Raw genomic sequence first — 12,934 nt, 5'->3', positions numbered from 1 at the left:
TATATTTGAGTAGTATATTTGAGGTATATTGAGTAGAAATGTTTTTTTCATTGGTACATAATACAGTCCATTTTGGTAGAAAGAAGAAATAGATAAGGAGTTTGGGGAGCAGATGAAAAGTCTGACACAGACAGGAAATAATAATGAGAGGGGACTTCAATTGTTCAGATATAGTTTGACCTCTGCTCTCTTCTCTCTCTCTCTCTCTCTCTCTCTCTCTCTCTCTCTCTCTCTCTCTCTCTCTCTCTCTCTCTCTCTCTCTCTTTCTCTCTCTTTCTCTTTCTCTCTCTCGCACACACACACGCACATGCACACACACATATACTTTCTCTCTGTCAAAAGAATGAAGCTTTTAATATATTGATTGGACTTAGTTATTATTTAACTCAACAGAATATGGAAGAACAAAGAATGGAAAATGCTACCCTGTATCTGATTCCTAATGAAAGAAAAAAGACTTGTTGCTGAGGTGGAAATGATAGGAACCTCATCTGGGAATAAATGACTATCCCATGCTAGAGTTTGTGATAGAGGAGGGAAAATATGTGGTAAATCTGTCAGGAGTCTCAGATTTTGGGAAATTTCAAAATTCAAAAATTTCAGGGGAAAAATAGGTGGGAACTCATGAAGTAAAATACTTCAGAGGAAGTTAGTCCAGGAGAAATTAGAGTTGCTCAAGAATAAAATCATGAAGAGAAGGGAAGACAAACAAATTTCAGCGATTAGGAAAAATTGGAGTTGTCTTGAAAGATTAGTGTGGAAAAAAAGATCAGGAAACTCAACAACCATCTTATATTTTTAAAATAATTTTATAGACATTGGAAACAAGGCCAAATAATAGAAAACATAATATGATCCTGTAAAAATAATATGAAAAATACTAAAGTTTGGAATGAGATGTCACTGGGAAGAGGAGTTAAGAATAACTTCCCCAAAAAGGTTTGAATCTATTGTTTCTTTAGTTCAATAGGGATTAAAAAAAGAGAGAATGGAAATAAGACCTTTGCTTTGGGTGGATAGGATGATAATAACTGTCAACAGAGAGAAACAAAAAACAGAGATCATCAATTTTATTCTGTCTCTGTAATAAAATGACCTCTACATTGGAAAAGGCAGAATAAAAATGAGTAACTTGGAGCAGGTAATAAGATGAGTAAAGAGATAGGAAGAGAGCATTTACTACCCATGATGAATTCAAGTAACTTGGCCCTGATGAAATGTACTATATGCTCAAGTCCTGAGGTAGAGAGGACAGAAATCTTGCAAATGAGATAACACTAATTGGCACTGTGAAAAATCATAGAAAATAGCTGAAGAACAAAAAATTAAAGGAAAATGCCTTTAAATTTAAAAAATTTAAAAAATAGACTAGACATGGTAAACTATAGGAAAGTAAGATTCACTTTGATTCTTTGATAAATTCTAGAAAGAGTCATCAAACAAATGATTGCTGAATATCTATAGAGAGAAGCAGTGATCACGACAGGATGGCAGGACTTCATTAAGAACAGTTATGTAAAACAATCTAATTGCATTTGTTTGTTTGTTTCTTTATAGGACTGATATACAAGAAGATGATAAGAATTTAGTGGATATAGTTTAGCTAGATGTTAATACCACTTCTGATAAAGCACTGCACACTGTTCTTATGATGAAGATGGAGACACATAGATTAGACCACAATTCAAAACAATGTGATATGTTGAGAAATAGTTGAATAACAAGTCTTAAAGAGGAGATGTTATTTTTTCACCCTCAATTTGTCAAGTGCTTAACATTTTGATCAATGCCTTGAATAAAGACATAGACAGTATGCTTTTCAAATTTTCAGACGTCATAAAACTGGGACAGAGAGACAGAATGATGACAGGATCTGAATCCAAAAGGATCTTGATAGGCTAAAGCACTGACTGTAAACTGATAAAAAGAAATTCAACAGGATTCAAAATAAAAACTTTCACTTAAATACAAAAAATACACTTCATATGCTTAAGACGATGGAGGCATATTTAGGCATCAGTGATTCTAACAGAAGAGAAGAAAACAAAAAAGATCTGGGTGTTTTAGTCAGTGAGTCAACAAACATTTACCAAATAACTACTATGTTGCAGGCTCTGTGTTAAGTGCAGGAGATTTTAAAAAAAGAGGCAAAAGACAGTTTCTGTTCTCAAGGAACAAATAATCCAATAGATCACAAGCTCATTGCCTATTAGCAGTACGGGAGCTAAAAAAGCTCATTCTGTATTGTCCTCCTTTATCAGAAGCTTAGCTTCAGGGAATAGGAGATGATATTCCCATTGTATTCTTAATATACTATAGTTTGTCTGTAATATTCTGTTTTGTCCTCGACACCACTATTTAAGAAGGATACAGGTGAGACAGAGAGTGTTCAGAAGAAGACAACTAGGATAGTGATGGGGCTTGAATCTATGTCACATAAAGATTAGTTGAGAAAACTGGGAGTATTTAGCTTAAAGACAAGAAGACTTAGAGAGGACACGATAGTTGACTTCAAGTAGTGGAAGGCTTTTAATTTGAATGACCACAATTGTTCCATTTGTCCTGGTTAAAGTACTCCTTGAAAAATGAATTTTGATTCATGAATTGGCCAACTTAAGAAATATTTGAGATCTGTATTTTGAATCAAAAAGACCTGAGGGACTCTGGCCCCATAATATTTATGATATGTCAGCCTGCGACTTTCAGAACCAGGTCTTAAAGAAAATTTTTATACCGCTTTAACTACTACTTATCATCTATTCATAGCAAATTCCTCTGACCATGGAATGAGACACTTAAAATATTGTGAGGATTTTTAGAATCACTATAAAAATGTGGACCTGAATCAACAGTCATGGGCATATTCGAATGAGTGAAAAGGAGCAACTACTACTTTTTGTATTTCTGACAAATAATGTTTTTTGGTTTTGTTTTGTTTTGTTTTGTTTTTGTATTTCTACTATAGTATATTTGTAGTTCAATATTCTTTGGTCAAGACTTCTCTTTTATTTTTGCTTCTTGCTCATATATTTGGCTATGTTGAATATTCAATTCAATTGAATAAACAATATTTACCACCTAATATGTGCCAGGCACTGTGTTAAGCACTGATGATAAAAACAAGAAAGAAAGAAAAGACAGTCCCTAGTCTGCAAAAACTTACAATCTATTTGGGAAAGACAACACATGCATGGGAGCATCATGTTCCATGGAGTTGAAACCAATGAAAGCAACTGATGGAGAATACAGTTACATGGAAAGTTCTGAAACTTCAGAGCCTTCTGTAACAGAAGACTTTAGAAGGAATTTACTACTTTACTCTCTAATCAGAGGAAAGAGACAAGAGAAAGAGTAAAAAGATGTTGAATATCAAAATCTGAGTCAATCAGCATGTTCAAGCTGCTCTATTATGGGATCAGAAACTTAAAGGAGCCGTTTAGGGAGGAGACTGTAGTAGACAAGAAATTCTGTTAAGAGTTTTTCTTTATGGAGAGGCAGAGCCAAGATGGTGGAGAGCAGCCAGGAAATTGCCTGAGTTCTCCCCAGTTTCCCTCAGGAAAAAAAAAACAAAAAAACAAAAAAAATTACATCAAGCCTCTTAGTGAATTCTGGAGCAATAGAACCTACAAAAAAATAGAGTGTAACAACTTTTCAGCTTAAGATAACTTAGAAAGACTTTAGGAAAGGACTATCTTACTTGGATAAAAGGGGAGTGCATCTCAGCAGACAGTGTTTGGCCAAGCCAGTGGGAAGGTCTTAGCAACAGCACAGGTCATCAACTGAGGCCCTTCAGTCCTGGTTCAGTAGGCCAGTGGCACAGCAGACCTGCTGTGAGGCCTCCAGCCGCAGCACAGAATACAAATTACCAGCCTTGGAAACCAGGCGACAATAGGCAGGACTAGACTGGGCAACCTCAGGAAAGAGAGCAAGCTTCTAGCACTTGAGACCCAACACACAAAACCAGTAACCAAGCCCTTGACCCAAGAACAAGAAGCTTGGGAGAGTGCCCCTTGTGCCCCAGGAACAGAGTTCAACTTTAAAAGGCATGAAATAGGCAAAAACATGAGTAAGAAGCAAAAAAAATTCCTTTATCATAGAGAACTTCTATGATGACAAAAAAGATCAAAACAAAATTCATATGAGAAAACAATATCATAATGCCTATAGCTGTAACCACAAAGGGGAATGTGAGTTGGTCTCAGGCCCAAAGAATATTCTTGGAAGAGCTTAAAAAGGATGTTAAAATTTAAATAAAGAGGAATCTGGGAAGATGCTGAAGTAGGTCAGAAAATTCAAATCTCTCAAGATTTACCCCCACAAAAGAAATAAAATAGCACTTCAGGGCAAATATATAGTGATGAAAATAAATAAGAATAGGAGCAGAATACAGGTCCTCCTTTTACAATAGGAGATCTGAAGAAAAATTCCAGGATGACGTTTGGTCCCAGTTAAGAGTAAACACCACTAGGTTTGGAATGTTTGAAAATGAGCTGCAAACCCCAGGGCTAGCTGAGTTGAGAGGTGTCCTCAGCTCCAGCCACAGGAACTTTTACCCCTGGGACAGTGAGGGGAATTGGGTGCCTGAGTCAGGGAAGATGTAGGGAATCTCTGCTGACAAGAAATGCCAGATCCATCTGTGCTATGGAGATGTAGCCAGGGGCAAGAAGGAACCACTACATACCCAGTGAGTGCAGAAGCAATGGAGGGGGGACTCTACTGGCTGCGGGCCCTTATAAGAGGCTGGATGTCTTGGTTTCAGCTACAAGTCAGAGGGAAGAACTGAAGGAGAATCTGAGGCCAGACACACCATCCTCCATAGCCCAAGAATAGAGGATATTATAAGAACTACACTACTACGAAAAAAAAGCAGAGGCAAAGGAGAAAGAATTCAACCATATAAGGTGACTAAGGGAATAGAGCACATGAGGGTTCCTCTTTAGAAGATACTGAAGCAAAGAAACCCTTTTCTACCCCAAAGATTAATGTCAAATGGTCACCTGCATAGAAAGAATTCACAGAACTTTTAAAAGATTTTAAATATCAAATGAGAGAGATTGAGGAAAAAAAAAAACAAAACAACAAAAGAATAATCAAAGAAAAACAAGAAAGTCAAACAATTAGAAAAGGAGATCCAGAATCTCGAGGAAGAAAATGACTCCTTGAAAATCAGAATTGGGCAAGGGAAATTCAAAGAAGTTATAAGAGATCACAAAATAATAAACTATGAAGAATGAAAAAATAGAAGAGAATGTGGAACACATCTTGAGAAAAATTACTGATCCGGAAAACAGATCAAGAAGACAAAAAAATGAGAATAATCAGACTACCTGAAATCTACGATAAAAAAATACTCTTGACACAATAGTAAAAGGAAATATTTTTAATTGTCTTTGAACATTAGAACAAGAGGGAAAGTAGAAATAGAAAAAATCCACCAATCACCATATGAAAGAGGTACCATGAGGAAAACCCACAGGAATATTATAGTCAAATTCTGAAACGTCCAGCTCAGGGATAAAACATTACAAGTTACAAGTTAAAAAAAAAATTTCAATATGGTGGTATCACAATTAGAATCACACAAAACCTAGCAGCAGTGCCACTAAAAGACTGAAGTCCTTGGTACACTATATATTGAATAGCAAAAGAACTAGGGTTCCTGCCAAAAATATCATACCTGGAAAAGCTAAGCATAATCCTAATTGAAAAAAAAAAAGGATGCTTAATGAATTGTCAGACTTTCAGGACTTAAAATTTCTTTTTTAAAAACTGAACCTAGATTTGACATACAAGAGCTAAGAGAAATATAAATTGTATGCAAGAGATGAATTACAAGGGACCCAATAAGGACAGACTGCTTACCTTTTTATGTATATAAAATGTAAAACATATGTCTAAGATTGTTATTAGAAATTAGGTAGTTTATAAGAAAGATTGGGGCAGACCTGAGTATGATATGACCTTAAAAAGTAAAACAATTTAGGAACACCTAAAAAAAGTAATTATTTTACACAAATGAGGTGTGTGAGGAAGAACCAATCTAGAAGAATTAGATGGGGGAGGAGGGCTGTTAGCTGTGGAAACCTTCTTTCATTGGGAATGGGTTCAAGAGGTAATAATACATATATATCTAGAAGAATATAAAAATCTAGATTGAGAAAGAAAGAAAACACTAAGAGGATAGGAGGGGGGAGTTTAAGGAACAGATCTCTAGAGGGGAAAATGAGGGAATAGGTTAATGGGGGGTATAAAAGTGTGTTTAGACTCATGGGAATGGGAGGATAAGGGAGGGATCCTTGGAGAGGAGTTAGGTTAACTAATAGGAGTGAAAGGTGGTGGGTTGAAATAAGGTGGAAGAGTCAGAAGGGACAGGAAGTAAGAGATAATCACAAACATCAAAACAAAGATCAGGAATAGAATTTGTTAGGGAAAGTATATATATATGTGTGTGTGTGTGTGTGTGTGTGTGTGTGTGTGTGTGTATGTATATATGTGTGTGTGTATATGTATGTGTATATATATATGTGTTTATGAATCTGTGTGTATATGTGTATATGTGTGTGCATTTATGCATGTATATGTCTGTCTGTATGTGTATATGTCTATATATCCACAATGTATATATGTGTATGCACACATAGACATATATATGTACATGTACATACACATACACACAATATGCATATGGACACATATGTGTCTGTGTGTATATTTGTGTGTATACATGTATATTTATATGTGTGTATATATGCATATATACACATGTGTGTATGTGCATGTGTGTATTTGTGTGTATATATGTGCATGTGTGTATGTGTGTGTATGCATAAAATCTCCACAATTAATTGTAGCCTTCAGGGGGCAGGGGGGACAGAAAGGGAAAAAGAAAAAAACTACATAGCAGAAAACAAAAGAAAACTTAGAAGGAAGCAAAAAAATAGACAGTTCTTCCAACAATGTGCAGTATTTATTACATAGGCTTTCCTGAAATGGAAATTTATTGCTATTTATTTTGAATCCTCTCTTAGGTTCTAATATACACATTACCCTTTTTTTTCATTTCTTATTTTGTATTTAACTTTTATAATATGCTTCTTTTTCTTTTCTTATTTTGTATTTATGTCTAACATTAAACAATTAAAAAAAGTTAAAAAAGTCAAATAAGAGAGGCAGAAGAAAAATTGAAGAGAGAAATGAAAATTGTGCAAGAGATGATGCCATCAGCTTGGAAAAGGAAAGACACAAACTACTTAAAATACAATTGGCCAACTGGGGAAAAATCTACTGGTAGCGGTGGGGACAGCAACTCCTTAAAAGGGAGAATTGGCTAAATGGAAAAATAGGTTAAATGATGAAAATAATTCCTTAAAAATTGGAATTGGGTAAATGGAAGTTAATGACACTGTGAGACATCAAGAAACAGTTAAACATATTCAAAACAATGAAAAATGGAAGAAAATGTAAAATATTTGATTGGGTAAAATATGATCTGGAAAATAAGTCCAGGCGAGACAATTTAAGAATTATTGTAGTACTTGAAAACCATGGTTAAAAAAAAAAAACAAAAAGGACCTGGACACCATCTTTCAAGAAATTATCAGGGAAATATTCTGATATACTACAACAAAAGGATAAATAGTCCACCAATTACCTTCTGAAAGAGATCCAGAAATGAAAACCTCGAGGAATATTGTAGCCAAATTCCAGAATTATCACATCATGGAGAAAATACTGCTTGCAGCTAGAAAGAAACAATCAAAATATTTTGGAACCACAGTGAAAATTACACAGAACCTAGCACTTTCTACATTAAAGGACTACTGGGCTTGGAATATGATATTCAAGAAGGCAAAGAACATTGGATCACAACCAAGAAGCAACTACCTAGAAAAACTGAACATATACTTTTTAGGACAAAAGATGGATATTCAATGAAATAGGGGATTTTCAATCATTCTTGATAAAAAGATCAAAGTTGACAGGGTGCAGTCAAGACGTTGGAGTAGAAGTAATGACCTTCTAGAGCTCTTACTTCAAACCCCTCAAAAAACCTGTACAAATGATTCTAAACAAGTACTAGAGAAGCAGAAGCCAGAAAGCAAATTTCCAGTCCAAGACAATCTGGAGAATCAACAGGAAGGGTCTGTTGTGCCAGCTGGGAATAGGTCATGCCAGAATTGACAGAGCTGGAGCTGGCCTTATGGAACTGAATCTGCAATTTACAGACTTCTAAACCCACAAATGCCAGATAGCTTCAAAGGTCAGTGGGAGGAGTCTCTCACTTAGCTCAAAGGGAGGTTGGTCCAGACAGAGCTAGATTCAGTTCCAGGTCAGAGGCAGCTACTGCTGAAGCAGAGCCTACTTTTGGAGCCTCTATTTAACAAACATCTCAGAAGTCAAATAATTGGCTGGACTGCTGCCTCTGGAGCCTTCGACTTAATAAAGAACTCAAAAGTCAAGCAATTGACAAGGAAAATGGGAAAACTGGGAAAAAAGAAACAGACTATAGATTTTTACTTTCTCAGTGATGAAGTATTTTCTTATGTCATTGGTGACGAGGAAGATCTGTCGTGCTGTAAGAAATGATGTACAGTTGGACTTCAGAAAAACCTGGACTCACATGAATCGATGCTGAATGATATGAGCAGAACCAGGAGAACATTATACACAGTAACAGCCAGTGTTTGAGGACTATTTCTGATAGACTAAGCCCTTCACAGCAATGCAAGGACCTAAAACAACCCCAAAGGACTCTTGAGGCAAAATGCCATCGACATCCAGTAAAAGAACTATGGAATCATAATTCTTCTATGTAACATGACTAACGTGAAAATGTGTTTAATAAGAATGTATGTGTAGAACTCATATAAGATTGCATGCAATTTTAGGGAGGGAGGAGAGAGGGAGAGGGAGAAAATTTAAGACTTTTGGAAGAGATTGTTGAAAACTGAAAACAAATTAATTAAATAAATAAAATCCAAACAGAAGAAGACAACAACAATTTTATCCTTGTTAGGGTAGTTAGGAGGGGTATATATAGACAGGTTGTGCTGGTATAAGGTTATTTTGATGTGATGATATAAATAATATAGGTATGAGAAAAGGATTATACTGGGGAAAAGGGAAAGCGGAGTCAAAGTAAAGTAAATTACATCACATGAAGAGCTGCAAAACATGTGTTGTAGTGAAGGGAGAGAAGGATGGGGGTGAGCCTTTTTTGAAACTTACTCTCATAATATTTGGCTCAGAGAGGGAATAGCATACATTTGCAATTGGTTATGGAAATTAAACTTAACCTATAGGATAGTATGAGGAGAAAGGAGAATGTAAAGGGTGGAGGTGATAGAAATGAGGGCAGATGGAAGGAGAAGGTGGTCAGAAGCAAAACACTGGTGAGAAGAGAAAGGGTGAAGAGAAAGAGAAAAAGTATAAATGGTAGTGGTGGAGATGAGGATAAAGGGAAACACACAGTTAATAATCATACACACAATGAATGGGATGAACTCTCCCATAAAATGGAAGTGAATAGCAGAGTGAATCAAAAACCATAATTCTACAATATATTGCTTACAAGAAACACATATGCAGCAGAGAGATATGCACAGAGTAAATGTAAAAGGTTGGAGCAGAATATGAAGTCAACAGAATTGGGATTAAAACTAAGAATCACCTACCCAGCAAAACTGAGCATAACACTTCAAGGGAAAAATGGTCATTCAATGATATAGAGGACTTTCAAGCATTCTTGTCCTGGGTAGATGATTCTTGGTTTTAATCCTAGTTCCTTTGACCTCCGCAATATCATCTTCCAAGCCCTTTGACCCCTTAATGTAGAAGCTACCAGATCTTGTGCTATCCTGATTGTATTTCCACAATACTCCTTTAGCAAACAGTTGATTCATTTTTCATGATTTTTTTGTATCAATCTCATTTCTCTTCCCAATTTTTGCCCCACTACTCTTACTTGATTTTCAAAATCCTTTTAGAGCTTTTCCATGGCCTCAGACCAATTCATATTTTTCTTGGAGGCTTTGGATGGAGGAGCTTTGACTTTGTTGCCTCCTGTTTATATATCTTGGTCTTCCTTGTCACCACAGTAAAATTCATAGTCTGCTTCTTTATCCATTTTTTTTTTTTGCTCATTTTCCAAGCTATTTATTTTAATCTTGAGCTCTTTGTGAAGGTAATTCTCTGCTTCCATTGGGGGTGTGGAGATGTACTGTCAGCTGCTTGATTACCCCACAATCTTTGTGCCTAGAGCTCCAGAAATAGCTGCTGCATCTGCCATGGGCTCCTCAGTGGACTCCTCCATGTGCTCCTCCACCCCTTCTGCCACCCTGGGGCTGGGACCTAACTACTCTACTCTCTCATAGGTTTTTTCCACTGACTTTTCAATTTGTCCTCTAAGTTTTGGGGTCATGAAGTCTGGAAATCACCACAGAGACCTGAAATTCAGTCCCCCCCCAGGCCTGCTCAGGTCCTGTCTGTGCTGGTGTGGCTCACACTGGACTTCACTCTGCTCCTAGTGTGGCATGATAGACTCTTCCTGGCAATCTTCTAGACTTCCTTGGACTAGAAATTTGCTTCACTTTTTCACTTGTGGGTTTTGCAGGTCCAGAATTAGTGTAGAATTGTTTTTACAGGTTTACAAAAACCTGTTTGGGGAGACAGAGCTAACAAGTCCATGCTGTTACTCCACCAACTTGAATCCACCCCTCAATACCACAATAACATTTCTTAAACACATGTTACTACATGTGACTTATCATACTAGGTACTATGAATAAAAATGAAACATCCTTGCTCTAAAGGATCTTTCATCTTAGAGGGTGATGTGGAATATCTATTAAAAATTGATATTTGACAATTTTAAGGTGCAAAATGAGGTCAATTTTCCTGATTCCTGAGAGAATTCTTATTGATGTGATTGAGATGTGTTGTGGACAAGAAAACTTCCACACAACAGAGACATGGCAGTTCAAAGAGAGATTTACTCCCCTGTGGCTTAGCTAGTAGTCATCTGGTTTCCTGAGTCTGTCCCTGGGGACTTTTCTCTCTAGCATCAAATGTCACATAATCTATCTCAACTTAGAGAACTGATGAGATTATAAGTTAAACTATTAGTTTTCTCCTGCTGTGGTCTAATTTTATAATTATACACAGACAGAGGTCTGATTTATTCATACATTTCCATGTTATTTGGATCCAATTTACTAAAATTTATTGCTGCTGTTCATTTTAAATCTGAGATCAGAAAACTACAGCCCATGGGCCAGATTTAACCCACTAGCTCTAAATCATCATTGAAAATCCTTCACTGATTTTAAAATTGTTCAGTCTTCAAGGTTTACTGTAATGGGATCATTTCATAGAGTAGTAGATGAGCTCAGGGATATTTATTTCTTTTCCTTCAATTCTTTTCCTTCTTGCCTTTATAGCATTGTTTTGTTTTGTTTTGTATTTTTTTGTTGTTGTTGTTGTTGTTGCTGTTTTAGATAGAAATTTAAAGATAAGCCAGATGGTCAACCTCAGCTAACTCAATTAAGCTAACCTAAGTTGTCAGATTCTGCTACTGATGCTTAATACTTGAGTGACCCCAAGAAAGTAACTTTAATTCCCTGTACCTCAGTTTCCTTCTCTATAAAGTGAGTAGTTTGGACTACATGGAATCAGAGATCCTTACTCTTGTGATTCTTATAAAAAAAGCTTTAATTTAGGCAGTGTGCAGTAGCAGATGAAATGTGTCAAGAAGCCAGAATCAGAATTCTACCTTAAGGATTCACTAGTTGAATGACCCTGCACACATTATTTAACCTCTCTGAGTCATCAGATTTTCCTCTAGAAATGAGAGGGTTAGACAACATGACCTCTACACATCCCTTCTAATGCAAAATTTATTCTATATGAATTCTCTAGTTCAATGGGAAAATAGTTTATCATAATAATAGAGTTGGTTAGGTTTTGTTTTGTTTTCATCTGGACTTATTGTATTATACTATAGGAATCTCAGGAAATGAAAACTGCTCCCCTCCTATGCATATAGGCAACTCTTGTGTAATTTCTAATCTCAAAGAGTTGTCTAGATCAATGGCACCCGGTAAAAAAGCGAGACTTAAACCCAAATGTACTTGTCTTTAAGGAAAGCGTTCTTTTTACTATACAATGTTGCCTCTAGGTAACTGCGTCCTTTGGAAATATTTCTATATTTATCTGTTATTTCTGTAGTATTGTTTTCCTCTGTACAGATCACATCTGAACAATAATCAGGAGAGCAGAGATACACACCTATAGCATATGGTTTATATGAAATATTGCCTGGAGCCAGAAAAAAATAGGCTAAGTGACATCTAAACATCATTTCTAGCCCTGGTATTTTGGCTACTTCTAATTGTATGCCTCTAAAATAACCTGCCATTTTAACTAATTACCTACAGGATGTCACAGTCATACTTTGACTAAATTTTCTAGATGGAATTGGCTTTGTTCAGCTCTAGCCTCCATAAAGACATATTATAGAATCATTTCTATTTTGCAAAATTAATCTGACTTCTCTTCATCATACTTGAAATAATCGTTCTCACTTGGTAGCATTTGCCTCGGGTTGCTATGGTAAGATGAACTAAGGAGTGCACGAGAAAAAGTATGTTGTCTTCAATTGGGAAATTGACAGTAGGAAGTCTTAACTATTTAGTTGGTTCTTTCTGTTTGTGACATGCCTGTCCTCTTCTGAAAAAAAAAAAAAGTGTAAACTGGAAGTCACAGCACTTGCCAGGTGCAAAAAAACTAAAAAACCGCTTAACAGTGAGCTTTTTTTCTCAAGAGATTTTTGTCAAAAAATACAACAACAAGATGAACAAAAAGTGTTATCAAGAAAATAGAAGATATCGTGGTTAAACTTTTCCCTTAGAGTGAAATTCTATTCACACTGGGTGAT

This window comes from Notamacropus eugenii, chromosome 4 (assembly GCF_028372415.1).
Source record: "Notamacropus eugenii isolate mMacEug1 chromosome 4, mMacEug1.pri_v2, whole genome shotgun sequence".
NCBI lineage: Eukaryota > Metazoa > Chordata > Mammalia > Diprotodontia > Macropodidae > Notamacropus > Notamacropus eugenii.
This window is presented reverse-complemented; position numbering follows the sequence as displayed.